This window comes from Arachis stenosperma, chromosome 5 (genome assembly GCF_014773155.1).
Source record: "Arachis stenosperma cultivar V10309 chromosome 5, arast.V10309.gnm1.PFL2, whole genome shotgun sequence".
NCBI classification, from domain to species: Eukaryota; Viridiplantae; Streptophyta; class Magnoliopsida; order Fabales; family Fabaceae; genus Arachis; species Arachis stenosperma.
Genome location: NC_080381.1, coordinates 67,486,258 through 67,503,932, shown reverse-complemented (window position 1 = coordinate 67,503,932; position 17,675 = coordinate 67,486,258). Strand labels below are relative to the sequence as shown.

Here is a 17,675-nt window from a genome sequence, read left to right as displayed (position 1 = left end):
AGTTTAAGCTTAAACTGCAACTTAAACGCCACAATTTGAAAAGGGTTTCTGGGCCAAGATATTGCAGTTTAAGTTAGCATTTGAGCACAAACATTAACTTAAACGCACTCTGGTATGAAACCCAATTGAATATCATGGTTTATGGGATTGGGCCTGAAGAATTGATGAGTCTGGAATTTCAATTTGTTGAGTCATGTGTCATTACTTGATTATCACTAAGTTGGCTCAATGAATGTTGCAGAATTGGATCAGCAGCCTCATCAGGAATATGGATCATAAACCCAAAGCAAAAGGAAATCAGGGAAAGGCCTCAAAGCCCAAGAAACACAACAGAAGCTCAATTTAGAAAGTGTATAAATAGGATAGAATTTAAGTTAGTTTAGGACTGGAACTTTTTCGGAGAACTTTTGATCATTTTTGCTAGTTTTCATCTTTTTGTAATTGAATTCAGAGCTATGACTCACTAAACCCCCTTTCATTGGGTTAGGGAGCTCTATTGTAATTCAATGAATCAATAATAGTTTTTATCTTCTTCTTCAATCTTTTCTCTTGAATTTTGTTAGAAAGCTTCTCGATCTAATTCCATTGGATAGTTGTCTTGGGAAAGAAACTATCCATAATTGGAATCCTTCGGAACCTTGGGAAAGGAATGGAGGATTCATGCTAGAGAAGCTTTCTCACAGTGAATTGGATTGGGGTTTGGATGGATATTGTGACATGTAATCCTACCAAATTGTGGTTCATGAAACTGTGTGGTATAATCAGTGATCGAACATCATCTCTTCTTATGAACATTTAAACCAAGGGATTGGGAATTTGTTTGTTTTTTTAGAGAGAATTGGTGAGCCAAGGGATTGGGATCCAATCATATAAGATTGCCAAGCAAAATTCAATGAATGCATTGGTTGAGGAAGGGATACAAATGTTTTGATTCGGAGATCTCAATATCTCCTGAAACCCAATGAATTCCCCATTTCTGATCTACCACTTTCTCTTTACATTCTGCAATTAAATTCATGCAATCACCCCGATCCCCTTTTAATTTCAGCAATTTAGCTTCTCGCTCTTTAATTCATGCAATTTAAGATTCCGCACTTTCAATTTCTTGCCATTTACGTTTCCCGCCAATTTTTCATTCCGCAATTCTCATCTAAATCTTGATTCCGCTCAACTAGAACACACTTCTAATCCGAATTGCTCATTCAACCAATCCTTGTGGGATTCGACCTCACTCTATTGTGAGTTTTTACTTGACGATAACCGGATGCACTTGCCGGAAGGAATTTTTGCTGATCGTGCAATTTCCTAAAATCGTAGCTATCAAGTTTATAGCACATCAATTTTCCATTATTATTTTATGTTTTTTTAGGATGATGATCATGTGGAGTCATAAAAACAACTGCAAAAATTAAAGCAAAATAAAAAACAGCATAAAAAATAGCACACCCTGGAGGAAGAGCTTACTGGCGTTTAAACGCCAGTAAAGATACCAAAATGGGCATTTAGTTCCCAGCCTAACACCATTCTGGACATTAAACGCCAGAATTGGCAGGCAAACTGGCGTTTAAACGCCAGTAAAGGTAGAAAAATGGGCGTTTAAACACCTATCCTGGCACCATTATGGGCGTTTAAACGCCAGAACTGGCAGGCAGACTGGCGTTTAAACGCCAGAAAAGGGCAGCAGATTGGCGTTTAAACACCAGAAAAGGGCATAAGCTCGGCATTTAAACACCAGGATTAGCACTCAGAGGGCATTTACATACCAGAATGGTGCAGGGATGAGAAATCCTTGACACCTCAGGATCTGTGGACCCCACAAGATCCCTACCTACCTCAACTCACTCTCTATCTTCTTCACACATTCTAATAACACCCTTCCCCAAACACCCTTCACCAATCACCTCCATCTCTCTTCACCATCACCTCTTCACCACTCATATCCACCCATTCTTCCCCAAAAACCCCACCTACCTCAACATTCAAATTCACATCCTTTCCCTCCCAAACCCAACCCCTAATACACGAACCCTACCCCTCTCTCCACTCCTATATAAACCCTCACCCCTCCTTCATTTTCACACATCATAAACACTTCTTTCCCCCTTTGGCTGAACCACTCACACCTCTCCATCTCCTCCATTTTCTTCTTCTTCTCCTCCCTTCTTCCTTCTCTTGCTCGAGGACAAGAAAACATTTTAAGTTTGGTGTTGGAAAAAGCATTGCTTTTTGTTTTCAATAACCATTAATGGCACCTAAGGCCAGAGAAACCTCTAGAAAGAGGAAGGGGAAGACAATTGCTTCCACCTCCGAGTCATGGAAGATGGAGAGGTTCATCTCAAAGGTCCATCAAGACCACTTCTATGAAGTTGTGGCAAAGAAGAAGGTGATCCTCGAGGTCCCCTTCAAGCTCAAAAGGAGCGAATATCCAGAGATCCGACATGAGATTAGGAGAAGAGGATGGGAAGCTCTCACCAATCCCATTCAACAAGTCAGAATCTTAATGGTTCAAGAGTTCTATTCTAATGCATGGATCACCAAGAACCATGATCAAAGTATGAACCCGAACCCAAAGAATTGGCTCACAATGGTTCGGGGGAAATACTTACATTTCAGTCTGGAAAATGTGAGGTTGGCATTCAACTTGCCAATGATGCAAGGATATCTTCATCCTTTCACAAGAAGGGTCAACTTTGATCAAAGGTTGGACCAAGTCCTCATGGACATTGGTGCACGGATTTGTGATCATCAACAATAGCTCCAATAGTTTGGTAGCTCTCACACGTGAGTTACACTTAGTCACAACTCCGCATAACTAACCAGCAAGTGCACTGGGTCGTCCAAGTAATACCTTACGTGAGTAAGGGTCGATCCCCACGGAGATTGTTGGTATGAAGCAATATATGGTTATCTTGTAGATCTCAGTCAGGCTGATTCAAATGTGATTAGATTAGATAATTAAAAGATAAATAAAATAGGATAGAAATACTTATGTAAATTAATGGTGGGAATTTCAGATAAGCGCATGGAGATGCTTGTCCCTGTTGAATCTCTGCTTTCCTACTACTTTCATCCAATCCTTCTTACTCATTTCCATGGCAAGCTGTATGTAGGGCATCACCGTTGTCAATGGCTACATCCCATCCTCTCAGTGAAAATGGTCCAAATGCTCTGTCACAGCATGACTAATCATCTGTCGGTTCTCAATCAGGTTGGAATAGAATCCCGTGATTCTTTTGTGTCTGTCACTAACGCCCAGCCTTCAGGAGTTTGAAGCTCGTCACAGTAATTCAATCCCGGAATCCTACTCGGAATACCACAGACAAGGTTAGACTTTCCGGATTCCCATGAATGCCGCCATCAATTCTAGCTTATACCACGAAGATTCTGATTAAGGAATCCAAGAGATATGCGCCTGGTCTAAGGTAGAACGAAAGTGGTTGTCAATCACGCGCGTTCATAGGTGAGAATGATGATAAGTGTCATGGATCATCACATTCATCAAGTTGAAGTGCAAAGAATATCTTAGAACAGGAATAAATTGAATTGAATTGAAACTAGTAGTAATTGCATTGAAACTTGAGGTACCGCAGAGCTCCACACCCTTAATCTATGGTGTGTAGAAACTCCACCGTTGAAAATACATAAGTGAAAGGTTCAGGCATGGCCAAATGGCCAGCCCCCAAACGTGGTCACAAGACCGAATGATCAAAAGACCTCTAATACACTAGTAAAAAGTTCTATTTATACTAAACTAGCTACTAGGGTTTACAAAAGTAAGTAAATGATGCATAAATCCACTTCCGGGGCCCACTTGGTGTGTTCTTGGAATGAGCTTGATTTGTCCATGAGCTGAGGCTTCTCTTGGAGTTGAACGCTAAGTTGTAATATGTTTTGGGCGTTCAACTCGGGTTCGTGATGTATTTCTGGCGTTTGACTCCAGAATGCAGCATGGAACTGGCATTGAGCGCTAGTTTACGTCGTCTAATCACGAATAAAGCTCTGGATGTCTACTTTCCAACGCCGTTGAGAGCGCGCCATTTGGAGTTCGGTAGCTCCAGAAAATCCATTTTGAGTGCAGGGAGGTCAGATTCCAACAGCATCAGCAGTCCTTTGTCAGCCTCCTATCAGAGTTTTGCTCAGGTCCCTCAATTTCAGCCAGAAAATACCTGAAATCACAGAAATACACACAAACTCGTAGTAAAGTCCAGAAATATGACTTTAACAATAAAACTAATGAAAACATCCCTAAAAGTAACTAGATCATGCTAAAAACTTCCTAAAAACAATGCCAACAAGCGTATAAATTATCCACTCATCATAACACCAAACTTAAATTGTTGCTTGTCCCCAAGCAACTGAAAATCAATTAGGATACAAAGAAGAGAATATACTATAAATTCCAAAATATCAATGAATATTAATTCTGATTAGATGAGCGGGACTTGTAGCTTTTTGCTTCTGAACAGTTTTGGCATCTCACTTTTTCCTTTGAAGTTCAGAATGATTGGCTTCTCTAGGAACTTAGAATTTCAGATAGTGTTATTGATTCTCCTAGTTATGTATGTTGATTCTTGAACACAGCTACTTTTATGAGTCTTGGCCGTGGCCCTAAGCATTTGGTTTTACAGTATTACCACCGGATACATAAATGCCACAGAGACATGACTGGGTGAACCTTTTCAGATTGTGACTCAACTTTGCTAGAGTCCCCAGTTAGAGGTGTCTAGAGCTCTTAAGCACACTCTTTTTGCTTTGGATCACGACTTTAACCACTCAATCTCAAGCTTTTCACTTGGACCTGTGATGAGCGGATAATTTGTACGCTTTTTGGCATTGTTTTTAGTATGTTTTTAGTATGATTTAGTTAGTTTTTAGTATATTTTTATTAGTTTTTAGTTAAAATTCACTTTTCTGGACTTTACTATGAGTTTATGTGTTTTTCTGTGATTTCAGGTATTTTCTGGCTGAAATTGAGGGACCTGAGCAAAAATCTGATTCAGAGACTGAAAAGGACTGCAGATGCTGTTGGATTCTGACCTCCCTGCACTCGAAGTGGATTTTCTGGAGCTACCGAAGCCCAATTGGCGCGCTCTCAATTGCATTGAAAAGTAGACATCCTGGGCTTTCCAGCAATTTATAATAGTTCATATTTTGCCTGAGATTTGATGGCCCAAATAGGCGTTTCAAGTCAGCTCAAGAATTCTGGCGTTTAACGCCGGAACTGGCACAAGAATGGGATTTAAATGCCCAAACTGGCACAAAAGCTGGCGTTTAACTCCAAGAGTAGGATTTAAGGACTGAATGACTGTGACGAGCTTCAAACTCCTGAAGGCTGGGCGTTAGTGACAGACGCAAAAGAATCACTGGATTCCATTCCAACCTGATTGAGAACCGACAGATGATTAGCCGTGCTGTGACAAAGTGCGTTGAACATTTTCACTGAGAGGACAGGACTGTAGCCATTGACAACGGTGATGCCCAACATACAGCTTGCCATGGAAAGGAGTAAGAAGGATTGGATGAAGACAGTAGGAAAGCAAAGAGACGGAAGGGACAAAGCATCTCCATACGCTTACCTGAAATTCTCACCAATGAATTACCTAAGTATCTCTATCTTTATTTTATACTTTATTCATAAATCATCCATAACCATTTGAATCTGCCTGACTGAGATTTACAAGATGACCATAGCTTGCTTCATACTAACAATCTCCGTGGGATCGACCCTTACTCGCGTAAGGTTTATTACTTGGACGACCCAGTGCACTTGTTGGTTAGTTGTGCGAAGTTGTGATAAAGAGTTGAGATTGCAATTGAGTGTACCATGTTGATGGCACCATTGATGATCACAATTTCGTGCACCAAGTTTTTGGCGCCGTTTCCGGGGATTGTTTGAGTTTGGACAACTGACGGTTCATCTTGTTGCTTAGATTAGGTATTTTTCTTCAGAGTTCTTAAGAATGAATTCTAGTGTTTCAAGGTGATGTTCTTATCATCACCAAAGCTGATTGATTCTCATGAATTTAGCTCTTGAATGTAATGTCCTGCTGAAGCTTGGCTAGCCATGTCTAATTTCTTTAGACTAAAGCTTTAAACTAACATTGCATGATTCCTGGAATTCTCATTAAGAATTTTGATATCCTTATTTTCTTTTTCACTCAATTTTCAAATCAAATCCAAAAAAAATTATAAAATCTTAAAATCAAAAATATTTTTATGTTTCTTGTTGAGTCTAGTGTCTAATTGTAAGTTTGGTGTCAATTGCATGTTTCTGTTCTTCTTGCATTTTTCGAATTCATTCATGTGTCTTCATTGATCTTCAAGTTGTTCTTGATGATTTCCTTACTCTGATCTTTAAATTCTTTTGTCTTGAGTGTTTTGTTGTTTCTCATATGCATTCTCAATTTGTTAGTGTCAGTAGTATACAAACTTCTAAGTTTGGTGTCTTGGATGCATTGTTTATTTGATCTTAGTTTCATTTTGATTATTGCTCATTATTAAAAATCCATTTTTTTTTAATTTGTGTCTTTTCAAGTCAATAATACAGAGAATTGAAGATTCAGAACATTCAGCAGAGGAATTACACAGAAAAAGCTGGGCGTTCAAAATGCCCAGTGAAGAAGGAAAACTGGCGTTTAAACACCAGCCAGGGAACCTGGCTGGGTGTTTAACGCCCAAAAGGGTAGCATTTTGGGCGTTAAACGCCAGAATGGATACCATTCTGGGCGTTTAACGCCAGAATGGCACAAGAGGGAAGATTTTGTTTTTAATTCAAATTTCTTTCAAGTTTTCAAAATTTTTCAAAATCAAATCTTTTTCAAATCATATCTTTTCAATCATATATTTTCAAAATCAATTTCTTTCCATTTTCAAAAATACTTGCTAACAATTAATGATTTGATTCAAACATTTCAAGTATATTGCCTTTTCTGTTGTGAAAGGTTTAATGTCTGAATCATATCTTTTAAATTTCTTGTTAGCCAAGTCATTATTTTTAAAAAATCAAATCTTTTTAAATTGTTTTTCAAATCATACCTTCTCAATCATATCTTTTTAAAACTATATCTTTTCAATCATATCTTTTTAATCACATCTTTTTCAAAATAATTTTCAATCATATCTTTTTGATTTCTAATTTCAAAATCTTTTTCAAAAATCACTTAATTTCTTTCCCAATCTTAGTTTTCGAAAATCAATTACTTTTTTTTCAAAATTTCTTTTAATTAATTCACTTTAATTTTCGAAAATTTCTTCCCCTCTTCTCACATCCTTCTATTTATGGACTAACACTCCTCCTCAATGCACAATTCGAACTCTATCTTTCTTGATAAGTTCGAGTTCTTCTACCTCTTCCTTCTATTTTTCTTTTCCTTTGACACCTCAAGGAATCTCTATACTGTGACATAGAGGATTCCATATTTTCTTGTTCTCTTCTATTTCATATGAGCAGGAGCAAGGACAAAAGCATTCTTGTTGAGGCTGACCCTGAACCTGAAAGGACCTTGAAGCAAAAGCTAAGAAAAGGTAAAGCACAACTCTCTGTAGAGGACCTAACAGAAATCTTCAAAGAAGAAGACATGGCAGCTGAAAACAACAACAATGCCAACAATGCAAGGAAGGTGCTAGGTGACCTTACTGCACATACTCCCGACTTCTATGGGAGAAGCATCTCTATCCCTGGCATTGGAGCAAACAACTTTGAGCTTAAGACTCAATTAGTTTCTCTAATGCAACAGAATTGCAAGTTCCATGGACTTCCATTAGAAGATCCTCATCAGTTTGTAGCTGAATTCATGCAAATCTGTGACACTGCCAAGACCAATGGGGTTGACCCTGAGGTCTACAGACTTATGCTATTCCCTTTTGCTGTAAGAGACAGAGCTAGGATATAGTTGGACTCACAACCTAAAGAAAGCCTGAACTCTTGGGAAAAGCTAGTCAATGCCTTCTTGGCAAAGTTCTTTCCACATCAAAAATTGAGTAAGCTTAGAGTGGAAGTCCAAACCTTCAGACAGAAGGAAGGTGAATCCCTCTATGAAGCTTGGGAAAGATACAAACAATTGATCAGAAAGTGTCCCTCTAACATGCTTTCTGAATGGAGCATCATAGGTATCTTCTATGATGGTCTGTCTGAACTGTCCAAGATGTCATTAGACAGCTCTGCTGGAGGATCTCTTCATCTGAAGAAGACGCCTGCAGAAGCTCAAGAACTCATTGAAATGGTTGCAAATAACCAATTCATGTACACTTCTGAAAGGAATCCTGTGAACAATGGGACGAATCAGAAGAAAGGAGTTCTTGAGATTGATACTCTGAATGCCATATTGGCTCAGAACAAAATATTGACTCAGCAAGTCAATATGATTTCTCAAAGTCTGTCTGGAATGCAAGCTACACCAGGCAATACTAAGGACGCTTCATCTGAAGAAGAAGCTCATGATCTTGAGAACCCTTCAATGGAAGGGGTGAATTACATGGGAGAACCCTATGAAACACCTATAATCTTTCATGGAGAAATCATCCAAATCTCTCATGGAAGGATCAACAGAGACCTCAACAAGGTTTCAATAACAATAATGGTGGAAGAAACAGGTTTGGCAATGGCAAGCCTTTTCCATCATCTTCTCAGCAACAGACAGAGAATTCTAAGCAGAGCCACTCTGACTTAGCAACCATGGTCTCTGATCTAATCAAAACCACTCAAAGTTTCATGACTGAAACAAGGTCCTCCATTAGAAACTTAGAGGCACAAGTGGGTCAGGTGAGTAAGAAAGTTACTGAACTCCCTCCTAGTACTCTTCCAAGCAATACAGAAGAGAATCCAAAAGGAGAGTGCAAGGCCATCAACATGGCAGAATTTGGAGAGGAGGAAGAGGCAGTGATCGCCACTGAGGAAGACCTCAATGGACGTCCACTGGCCTCTAATGAGTTCCCTAATGAGGAACCATGGGAATCTGAGGCTCAAACTGAGACCATAGAGATTCCATTGGATTTACTTCTGCCGTTCATGAGCTCTGATAAGTATTCTTCCTCTGAAGAGGACGAAGATGTCACTGAAGAGCAAGTTGCTAAGTACCTTGGAGCAATCATGAAGCTAAATGACAAGTTATTTGGTAATGAGACTTGGGAGGATGAACCCCCTTTGCTCACCAAAGAACTGGATGACTTGACTAGGCAGAGATTACCTCAAAAGAGACAGGACCCTGGGAAGTTCTCAATACCTTGTACCATAGGCACCATGACCTTTGAGAAGGCTCTGTGTGACCTAGGGTCAAGCATAAACCTCATGCCTCTCTTTGTAATGGAGAAGCTAGGGATCTTTGAGGTGCAAGCAGCAAGAATCTCACTAGAGATGGCAGACAATTCAAGAAAACAAGCTTATGGACTTGTAGAGGATGTTCTGGTAAGGGTTGAAGACCACTACTGATGTGTGGAAAACGATCCAACACAAAACTCACCGGCAAGTGTACCGGGTCGCATCAAGTAATAATAACTCACATGAGTGAGGTCGATCCCACAGGGATTGAAGGATTGAGCAATTTTAGTTTAGTGGGTGATTTAGTCAAGCGAATCAAGTTTTGATTGAGTGATTTGTGTTCAACAGGAAGTAAATGACAGTAAAGGTAAAGGGGGAAGGGAAAAGTGCAGTAAATTGAAGAACAGAATTGTAAATTTGCAGAATCTTAAAGAGCAAGAAAGTAAATGACTGAAACTTAAAGTGCAAGAAACTTAAATTGCAGTAACTTAAATAGCAAGAAAGATAAATGGCTTGAATATAAAAGGGAATTGAGGAATGGGATTGCAAGATCTAAACAAAGAAGAAGTAAATTGCAGCAATGGATTGAGCAGAAATTAAATCAGAAGCAAATATCATTCAAACAAAAAGAAAATAAAATGCAGTAAAGGTTCACAGAAGAACCCAAAATGAGTTGTGATCTCAGGATCCCAAGGGCTTAGGTAGCAGAGCCTAAAACCCAATTTCCTTCCCAGATCTGAATTAACTAAGCAATTGACAGAAAATTAAAGAAGAAGCAATAGAAGAACAGAATTGGAATAGAATTATGCAGAAAATAAAGTGCAAAGAGCTTGAATGGGAATTGGGACAGAATTTCCCCAATTTCACACACCCAAAACTCAAAAACAAGAGAGTAGAATTGCCCAAGGGAAATGAGGAAGGAGATCAATCAATTCTCCCTTGATCCTCTTAGTTCTCGGACAAGTCTCTCAAGAAAGGTCAAAGAAAATGAAATTCAAAAGCCAAGGTAAAAGTCTAAGTGGTAAAAAGTAAAGTAAAAGCTAAAGGTAGCTAAAAAAAGGTTCTAATTACATCAAACTAACTCCTATTTATACACTTTCTATCCTTGGATAATGGGATTTGGATGGGCTTTTGAATTGGTGAAGAAATGAATTCAAATGAATTTTTAATTTGAATTTTGGCCCAAAAAGAATCACTCCCAGGAGGCTGCCCTGCCCTTGTGGAGGGCAGGGCAGAAAATTGAAGCTTGGTGCGTGGATTTGGTGCGGCCATGTGCGAGTCTGGCGCGCCCTGATGCGTGAGATGCTGCCCTGCCCGCGCCAAGGGCAGGGCAGGAAAGGTTTGGTGCGCGCTTGGCGCTGGTGCGTGCGCTGATGCTGCCGAGGAAGGAATTGGTGCGCCAGATTTGAATTTTGGTGCGCCAGCTTCATGCATCATCCAAATGCTGCCCTGCCCGCGCCAAGGGCAGGGCAATGTTCCCAATCTTCATGGCCCGTGTTCGAAACTGGGCGGACGCATGCTTCTCATTTTTTTGCTTGGTTTCTTGGCACGGCAATGGGTCTTAGAGCTTGGCTTCCTCATGGTTCCTTGTTCAAACCTTGTAGCATGCATGGTTGATATTTTCCCCTTGATTTTCTTCCTTATAGAACCCGATTCTGCCCTCCACAAGGGCAGGGCAGAGTTTGCTTTCTCTTGGTCCCAAGGCACCATTTTGTGCTCTGCCTTTGGAGTGGGCAGGGCAGAGTTGCCTCCCTTGGCTTGGTCACCTAATGTTGCTCTCCTAGAGGGCATTCTGCCCTTGTGGAGGGCAATGTTGCTTCCCCCATTAGTTGCGGCACGCTTCATCTTGCTTCGGCCACGCTTTTCTTTCTTTTGCTACACTTTTTAGGCCACGCTTTTCATTTTCTTTTCTTTTCTTCATCTACAATAAACCAAAACAACCACTCAAAGTATCACTAAATTCAAGAGGCTTATAAATCAATTAAAATGCAATTAAAATTAGCTTAAACCTCATGATTTGACATTAATTTCATGGTGGTTGCTTGATTTAGAGAAGTTATGCATTTTCACTCCAAATCACTTACTTAGGATGCAAGAAAGTGCATAAATGCTAACAAAACAAGTGAAATTAGCTTGAAAAATGGGTATATGATGACTTGTCATCACAACACCAAACTTAAACCTTGCTTGTCCCCAAGCAAGCATCAAAACTAAGAGTAAATGAAATGAATTAAGAAAAGAATACACATCCTTATTATGCAGATAGCAGAACTTCAATCTATGGGGCATTTATGCAGACAATGACAACTCAAGTTATTGTTGCTGTTACATAATACATGTCTTTCCTCAAAGGCTTGCTAGACTTGCTGTTATAAGACTCACCTTTTGATTCCTCCCTTGCTAACTTTTCTTGGCTTACAATGCTTATCAAGCTTATTATACTTTAAGAGGTTTGGTGTTAAATGTTGCAGCATAGCCTTTGGCTTTATTTTCTTTTCTTTTTGCTCAACATCTTTCCACCACAGACACATGGCTCACTAATTCTTCCTAGGATCATTGATGCCCAGCATCTCTTTGGATCACTAAGTGCTTTGTATCTAAGTTGCTCTTTATTGTGGATTTTCAATTGGCCATCCCAAATCAGTTGATTTAAGTGACCGGGTTTTAAAATACCCCTTAGAATTTACTCATCCAAGCAGATCTCAGTACAAGAACACCACAGGCATTTGTCCTAAGGTTCAAGCCATTGGTGTCCAACCTTTATTCTTTGTTTTTCTTGCCATTTTGGCTTTTTCTTTCTTCCTTTTCTTTCTGTTTTTGTTACCAAGGGTTGTTTCATTCTTGATAGGAGTTTTTATAACAGCAAGCTAACTCACAATTGAATGAGAATGATATTATGCAACACTTATTTCATGAGTCATGCATTTAATCAAACACATATGCCACCACCAACTTCCATTCATGCTCATGCAACATTGGATATTTTACTTTTCAATTCAAACCAAACTCTTTTACTCAAGCATATGGGAAACGAAGCAATATTTAAAGCTAAGTGATGGATACAAGCATTATGCAAACTTGGCATTTGTAACAAACAATTTCACTTGCAGCTAGATAAACATTTTAGCAAGACATACAATGGTTCCCATGTTCAAAACAACACACAGCAGCAAAGATTAAGTTCAGATACAACCTTTGAAGTTGCAGCCCTTTGATTCTTCATTCTGTTGTGTTCTCTTTGAGTTAAACTGCATAGTGTCTTCAAATGTTGGCTCATATCTTGCATAGTTCTCAAAGTTGCTTGCTTCTCAAGCCCTTAGTTATATGGTTAGTTTGTATGAACTGAGTGTGGTTTCAGGATTTGTTTTGGTGTGTGAACACCAAACTTAATTGTTTTGCCACTGTCTCAGATGTACCAAGTTATCCATATTTGAAACCATGTATCCTTGCTAAAGGTTAATGGAATTAAAGCTAGAAGGCAGTTTAACAGTTGAATAATATGGTTGATTGCTTGGAGTTAGAATCATGCAAGAGGTGAGAATGTATTAAATGATATTTTTGGTGGAACACCAAACTTAGAAGCTTTCATTCTCCCTCAACTTGTTTTGGTGTGCAACACCAAACTTAGCTCCTTGCAATGCATACCAATTGTTCAACAATTTTGAAAAAGCTATGAAAAGAAACTACCTCAGGTTGGGTTGCCTCCCAACAAGCGCTCTTTTATCGTCATTAGCTTGACATCTTCATTTTTGCTTATCATGGAAGTTGAAAATCACAGTGCCTTAGCTTGTCTGTCTTCACTGTGAACTTCCTTCCGGTTTCCTCTTTGATGACTTCTATAGATTCTTGTGGAAGGATCTTAGTCACAGTGTAGTGATCATGCAACTGTGGGGATACCTTCATGGTTGGACTATTGATCATCACTCGATCCCCTAGTGAAAACTTTCCAGTGGGGATCTTTTGCTTGTCTTTAGTTCTCTCCTCTGTCTCTCTTTGAAGGAATTCTTTATTGTGTCTTTCTTGGCTGGTACTTCCTTTCTCATTGTCTTCTATGATCCCTTTCCATCCTTCCTTCTTTGTAGCATCTTCGTTATTGGTTGGTTTATCTTCACTGGCTTTGAAGAAAGTATTTGGTTTCTTCTCACCCATTTCTGCAAAGTGCTTTGCCAATTGAGCTATCCGCTCCTCAATTCCTCTCATTAACATCTCTTGGTTCCTTGTTGTTTCTTTTTGATGTTTCATCATTCTCTCCATTAGGATCTCCAAGTTTGTGATTCTCTGAGAGTCTTGTGAGGTTGGTTGGTTATGACATGTTGAAGGTAGGAATGGTGGGTGTGGTGGTGGAATGTAGTGGTTGTTATTGCTGTAATGGTGTTTTTGATGGTTTATGAAGTTTGGGTTGTTATAATGAAATTCTCTTGGTCTGTGATTTTGGTACTCACTCCTTCTCCAGTTGAGATGGGTTTGGGAGTGTCTGTGTTGTGGGTATTGGCTTTGGGTGGTATTGGTGGGTGGGAGATGTTGATTGGTTGTGGTCATGGAATTGTCCTGGCGGAAACTTCCTTGTTCTTGATGTTGAGGCTCCCTCATTCTTAGATAAGAGTGAGGTCTCCATGGTGGAAATTTGGCATTCACTGCAGCAGACAACTCTATGTTTTGCTGTGGTTGATGGTGCATTTGTTTGTTTTGGTCTTTGAACGCATTCACCCCTTCAATATTTGCCACTTCTTCTTCGGAGATTGCACTGTGTAGTTTCTCAGATGGATGTTGGTTGTTGACTCCTTTGTCATTGAAGTCTGTAACTCCTTGAGCATTTGTTGTTGCTTTGAGTAGGCCATCTGAGAAGTAGTCCACTACTTTTCTTGTTTCTGGGGTCAATCCTTCATAGAAAGCCCGAAAGCCCACTTTATCAGTTGCTCTCTTGTATCTTTCCCAGGCCTTGAAGAGTGGTTCTTCGTCCCCTTGTGTGAATAGATGTTCCTCCTCTTTCAGCTGGATGATCTGTTTGGATGAGGTGAATTTGGCCAGAAATTTGGTGACCAAATCATCCCAACTAGTGATACTTCCTTGGGGAAAAGTTTCAAACCATTGTGCAGCTTCACCCTTCAATGAGAAGGGAAATAACAGAATCTTATAAGTGTCACGATCTGAACCATCGGTTCTGACTGCATTACAGGTCTTTAGAAAAGTGGTTATGTGCTGCTGAGGATCTTCCGATGGACTTCCGTCAAAAGAACAATTGTTCTTGATGAGTGTAATGAGGGGTGGCTTCATGTCATGATACCCTTTGTCTGTAGAAACTTGATTCCCTGTGATATGCAAACAATCAGGATGACCAAACAACAACACGCTTGAGAATTAAGTGCAGTTATTTGAGATAAATTGTTAGTAAGTTAGTAGAGGCAATTTCTCAAACAGTTAGTGTGTTAGTAGGAGTTAGAATAACAGAAAAAAATGCTTAATCTAGATCTCCACTTCACTTAATCATTGTCAATCTATTTCAATCCCCGGCAACGGCGCCAAAAACTTGATGTGTGGAAAACGATCCAACACAAAACTCACCGGCAAGTGTACCGGGTCGCATCAAGTAATAATAACTCACATGAGTGAGGTCGATCCCACAGGGATTGAAGGATTGAGCAATTTTAGTTTAGTGGGTGATTTAGTCAAGCGAATCAAGTTTTGATTGAGTGATTTGTGTTCAACAGGAAGTAAATGACAGTAAATGTAAAGGGGGAAGGGAAAAGTGCAGTAAATTGAAGAACAGAATTGTAAATTTGCAGAATCTTAAAGAGCAAGAAAGTAAATGACTGAAACTTAAAGTGCAAGAAACTTAAATTGCAGTAACTTAAATAGCAAGAAAGATAAATGGCTTGAATATAAAAGGGAATTGAGGAATGGGATTGCAAGATCTAAACAAAGAAGAAGTAAATTGCAGCAATGGATTGAGCAGAAATTAAATCAGAAGCAAATATCATTCAAACAAAAAGAAAATAAAATGCAGTAAAGGTTCACAGAAGAACCCAAAATGAGTTGTGATCTCAGGATCCCAAGGGCTTAGGTAGCAGAGCCTAAAACCCAATTTCCTTCCTAGATCTGAATTGACTAAGCAATTGACAGAAAATTAAAGAAGAAGCAATAGAAGAACAGAATTGGAATAGAATTATGCAGAAAATAAAGTGCAAAGAGCTTGAATGGGAATTGGGACAGAATTTCCCCAATTTCACACACCCAAAACTCAAAAACAAGAGAGTAGAATTGCCCAAGGGAAATGAGGAAGGAGATCAGTCAATTCTCCCTTGATCCTCTTAGTTCTCGGACAAGTCTCTCAAGAAAGCTCAAAGAAAATGAAATTCAAAAGCCAAGGTAAAAGTCTAAGTGGTAAAAAGTAAAGTAAAAGCTAAAGGTAGCTAAAAAAAGGTTTTAATTACATCAAACTAACTCCTATTTATACACTTTCTATCCTTGGATAATGGGATTTGGATGGGCTTTTGAATTGGTGAAGAAATGAATTCAAATGAATTTTTAATTTGAATTTTGGCCCAAAAAGAATCACTCCCAGGAGGCTGCCCTGCCCTTGTGGAGGGCAGGGCAGAAAATTGAAGCTTGGTGTGTGGATTTGGTGCGGCCATGTGCGAGTCTGGCGCGCCCTGATGCGTGAGATGCTGCCCTGCCCGCGCCAAGGGCAGGGCAGGAAAGGTTTGGTGCGCGCTTGGCGCTGGTGCGTGCGCTGATGCTGCCGAGGAAGGAATTGGTGCGCCAGATTTGAATTTTGGTGCGCCAGCTTCATGCATCATCCAAATGCTGCCCTGCCCGCGCCAAGGGCAGGGCAATGTTCCCAATCTTCATGGCCCGTGTTCGAAACTGGGCGGACGCATGCTTCTCATTTTTTTGCTTGGTTTCTTGGCACGGCAATGGGTCTTAGAGCTTGGCTTCCTCATGGTTCCTTGTTCGAACCTTGTAGCATGCATGGTTGATATTTTCCCCTTGATTTTCTTCCTTATAGAACCCGATTCTGCCCTCCACAAGGGCAGGGCAGAGTTTGCTTTCTCTTGGTCCCAAGGCACCATTTTGTGCTCTGCCTTTGGAGTGGGCAGGGCAGAGTTGCCTCCCTTGGCTTGGTCACCTAATATTGCTCTCCTAGAGGGCATTCTGCCCTTGTGGAGGGCAATGTTGCTTCCCCCATTAGTTGCGACACGCTTCATCTTGCTTCGGCCACGCTTTTCTTTCTTTTGCTACACTTTTTAGGCCACGCTTTTCATTTTCTTTTCTTTTCTTCATCTACAATAAACCAAAACAACCACTCAAAGTATCACTAAATTCAAGAGGCTTATAAATCAATTAAAATGCAATTAAAATTAGCTTAAACCTCATGATTTGACATTAATTTCATGGTGGTTGCTTGATTTAGAGAAGTTATGCATTTTCACTCCAAATCACTTACTTAGGATGCAAGAAAGTGCATAAATGCTAACAAAACAAGTGAAATTAGCTTGAAAAATGGGTATATGATGACTTGTCATCAACTACATCCCTGCTGATTTTATAGTCCTAGAGACTGGGAAGTGCATGGATGAATCCATCATCCTTGGCAGACCCTTCCTAGCCACAGCAAAGGCTGTGATTGATGTTGACAGAAGAGAATTGATCATTCAGGTGAATGAAGAATACTTTGTGTTTAAGGCTCAAGGATATCCCTCTGTTACCATGGAGAGGAAACATGAAGAGCTTCTCTCAAAACAGAGTCAAACAGAGCCCCCACGTCAAACTCTAAGTTTGGTGTTGGGAGGCCACAACCAACTTCTAAGTTTGGTGTTGAACCCCCACATTCAAACTCTAAGTTTGGTGTTGGGAGGCTCCAACATTGCTCTGAATATCTGTGAGGCTCCATGAGAGCACACTGTCAAGCTACTGACATTAAAGAAGCGCTTGTTGGGAGGCAACCCAATGTAATATTTATTTATTTTCCATTGTTATTTTATATTTTATATAGGTTGATGATCATGTGAAGTCACAAAATCAATTGAAAAAGCAAAAACAGAATGAAAAATAGAAAGAAAACTAGCACACCCTGGAGGAAAACTTGCTGGCGTTTAAATGCCAGTGAAGACAGCAAAATGGGCGTTTAACACCCAGTCTAGCACCATTCTGGGTGTTTAACGCCAGAAAGGGGCACCAGACTGGCGTTTAACGCCAGGAATGGGCAAGAAGCTGGCGTTAAATGCCAGAAATGGGCACCAGCCCGGCGTTTAACGCCAGGATTGGCAAAAAGAGCATTTTTGCTCGCCACTTGGTGCAGGGATGAATTATCCTTGACACCTCAGGATCTGTGGACTCCACATGATCCCCACCTACCTCACCACTCTCTCTCTTCTTCACCCATTCACCAATCACCTCAACACCTCTTCCCCTAAAAACC

At 40.0% G+C, this 17,675-nt stretch overlaps 1 non-coding gene across 1 annotated transcript; it reads right to left on the bottom strand.

Moving 5' to 3' along the window:
• Nucleotides 1–7,982: 7,982 nt before the first annotated feature.
• LOC130984183 (small nucleolar RNA R71) lies at nucleotides 7,983–8,090 on the bottom strand. The gene has a single exon (XR_009088133.1). It is a non-coding gene; the product is annotated as a small nucleolar RNA R71 (small nucleolar RNA).
• Between the last annotated feature and the right edge of the window lie 9,585 nt (nucleotides 8,091–17,675).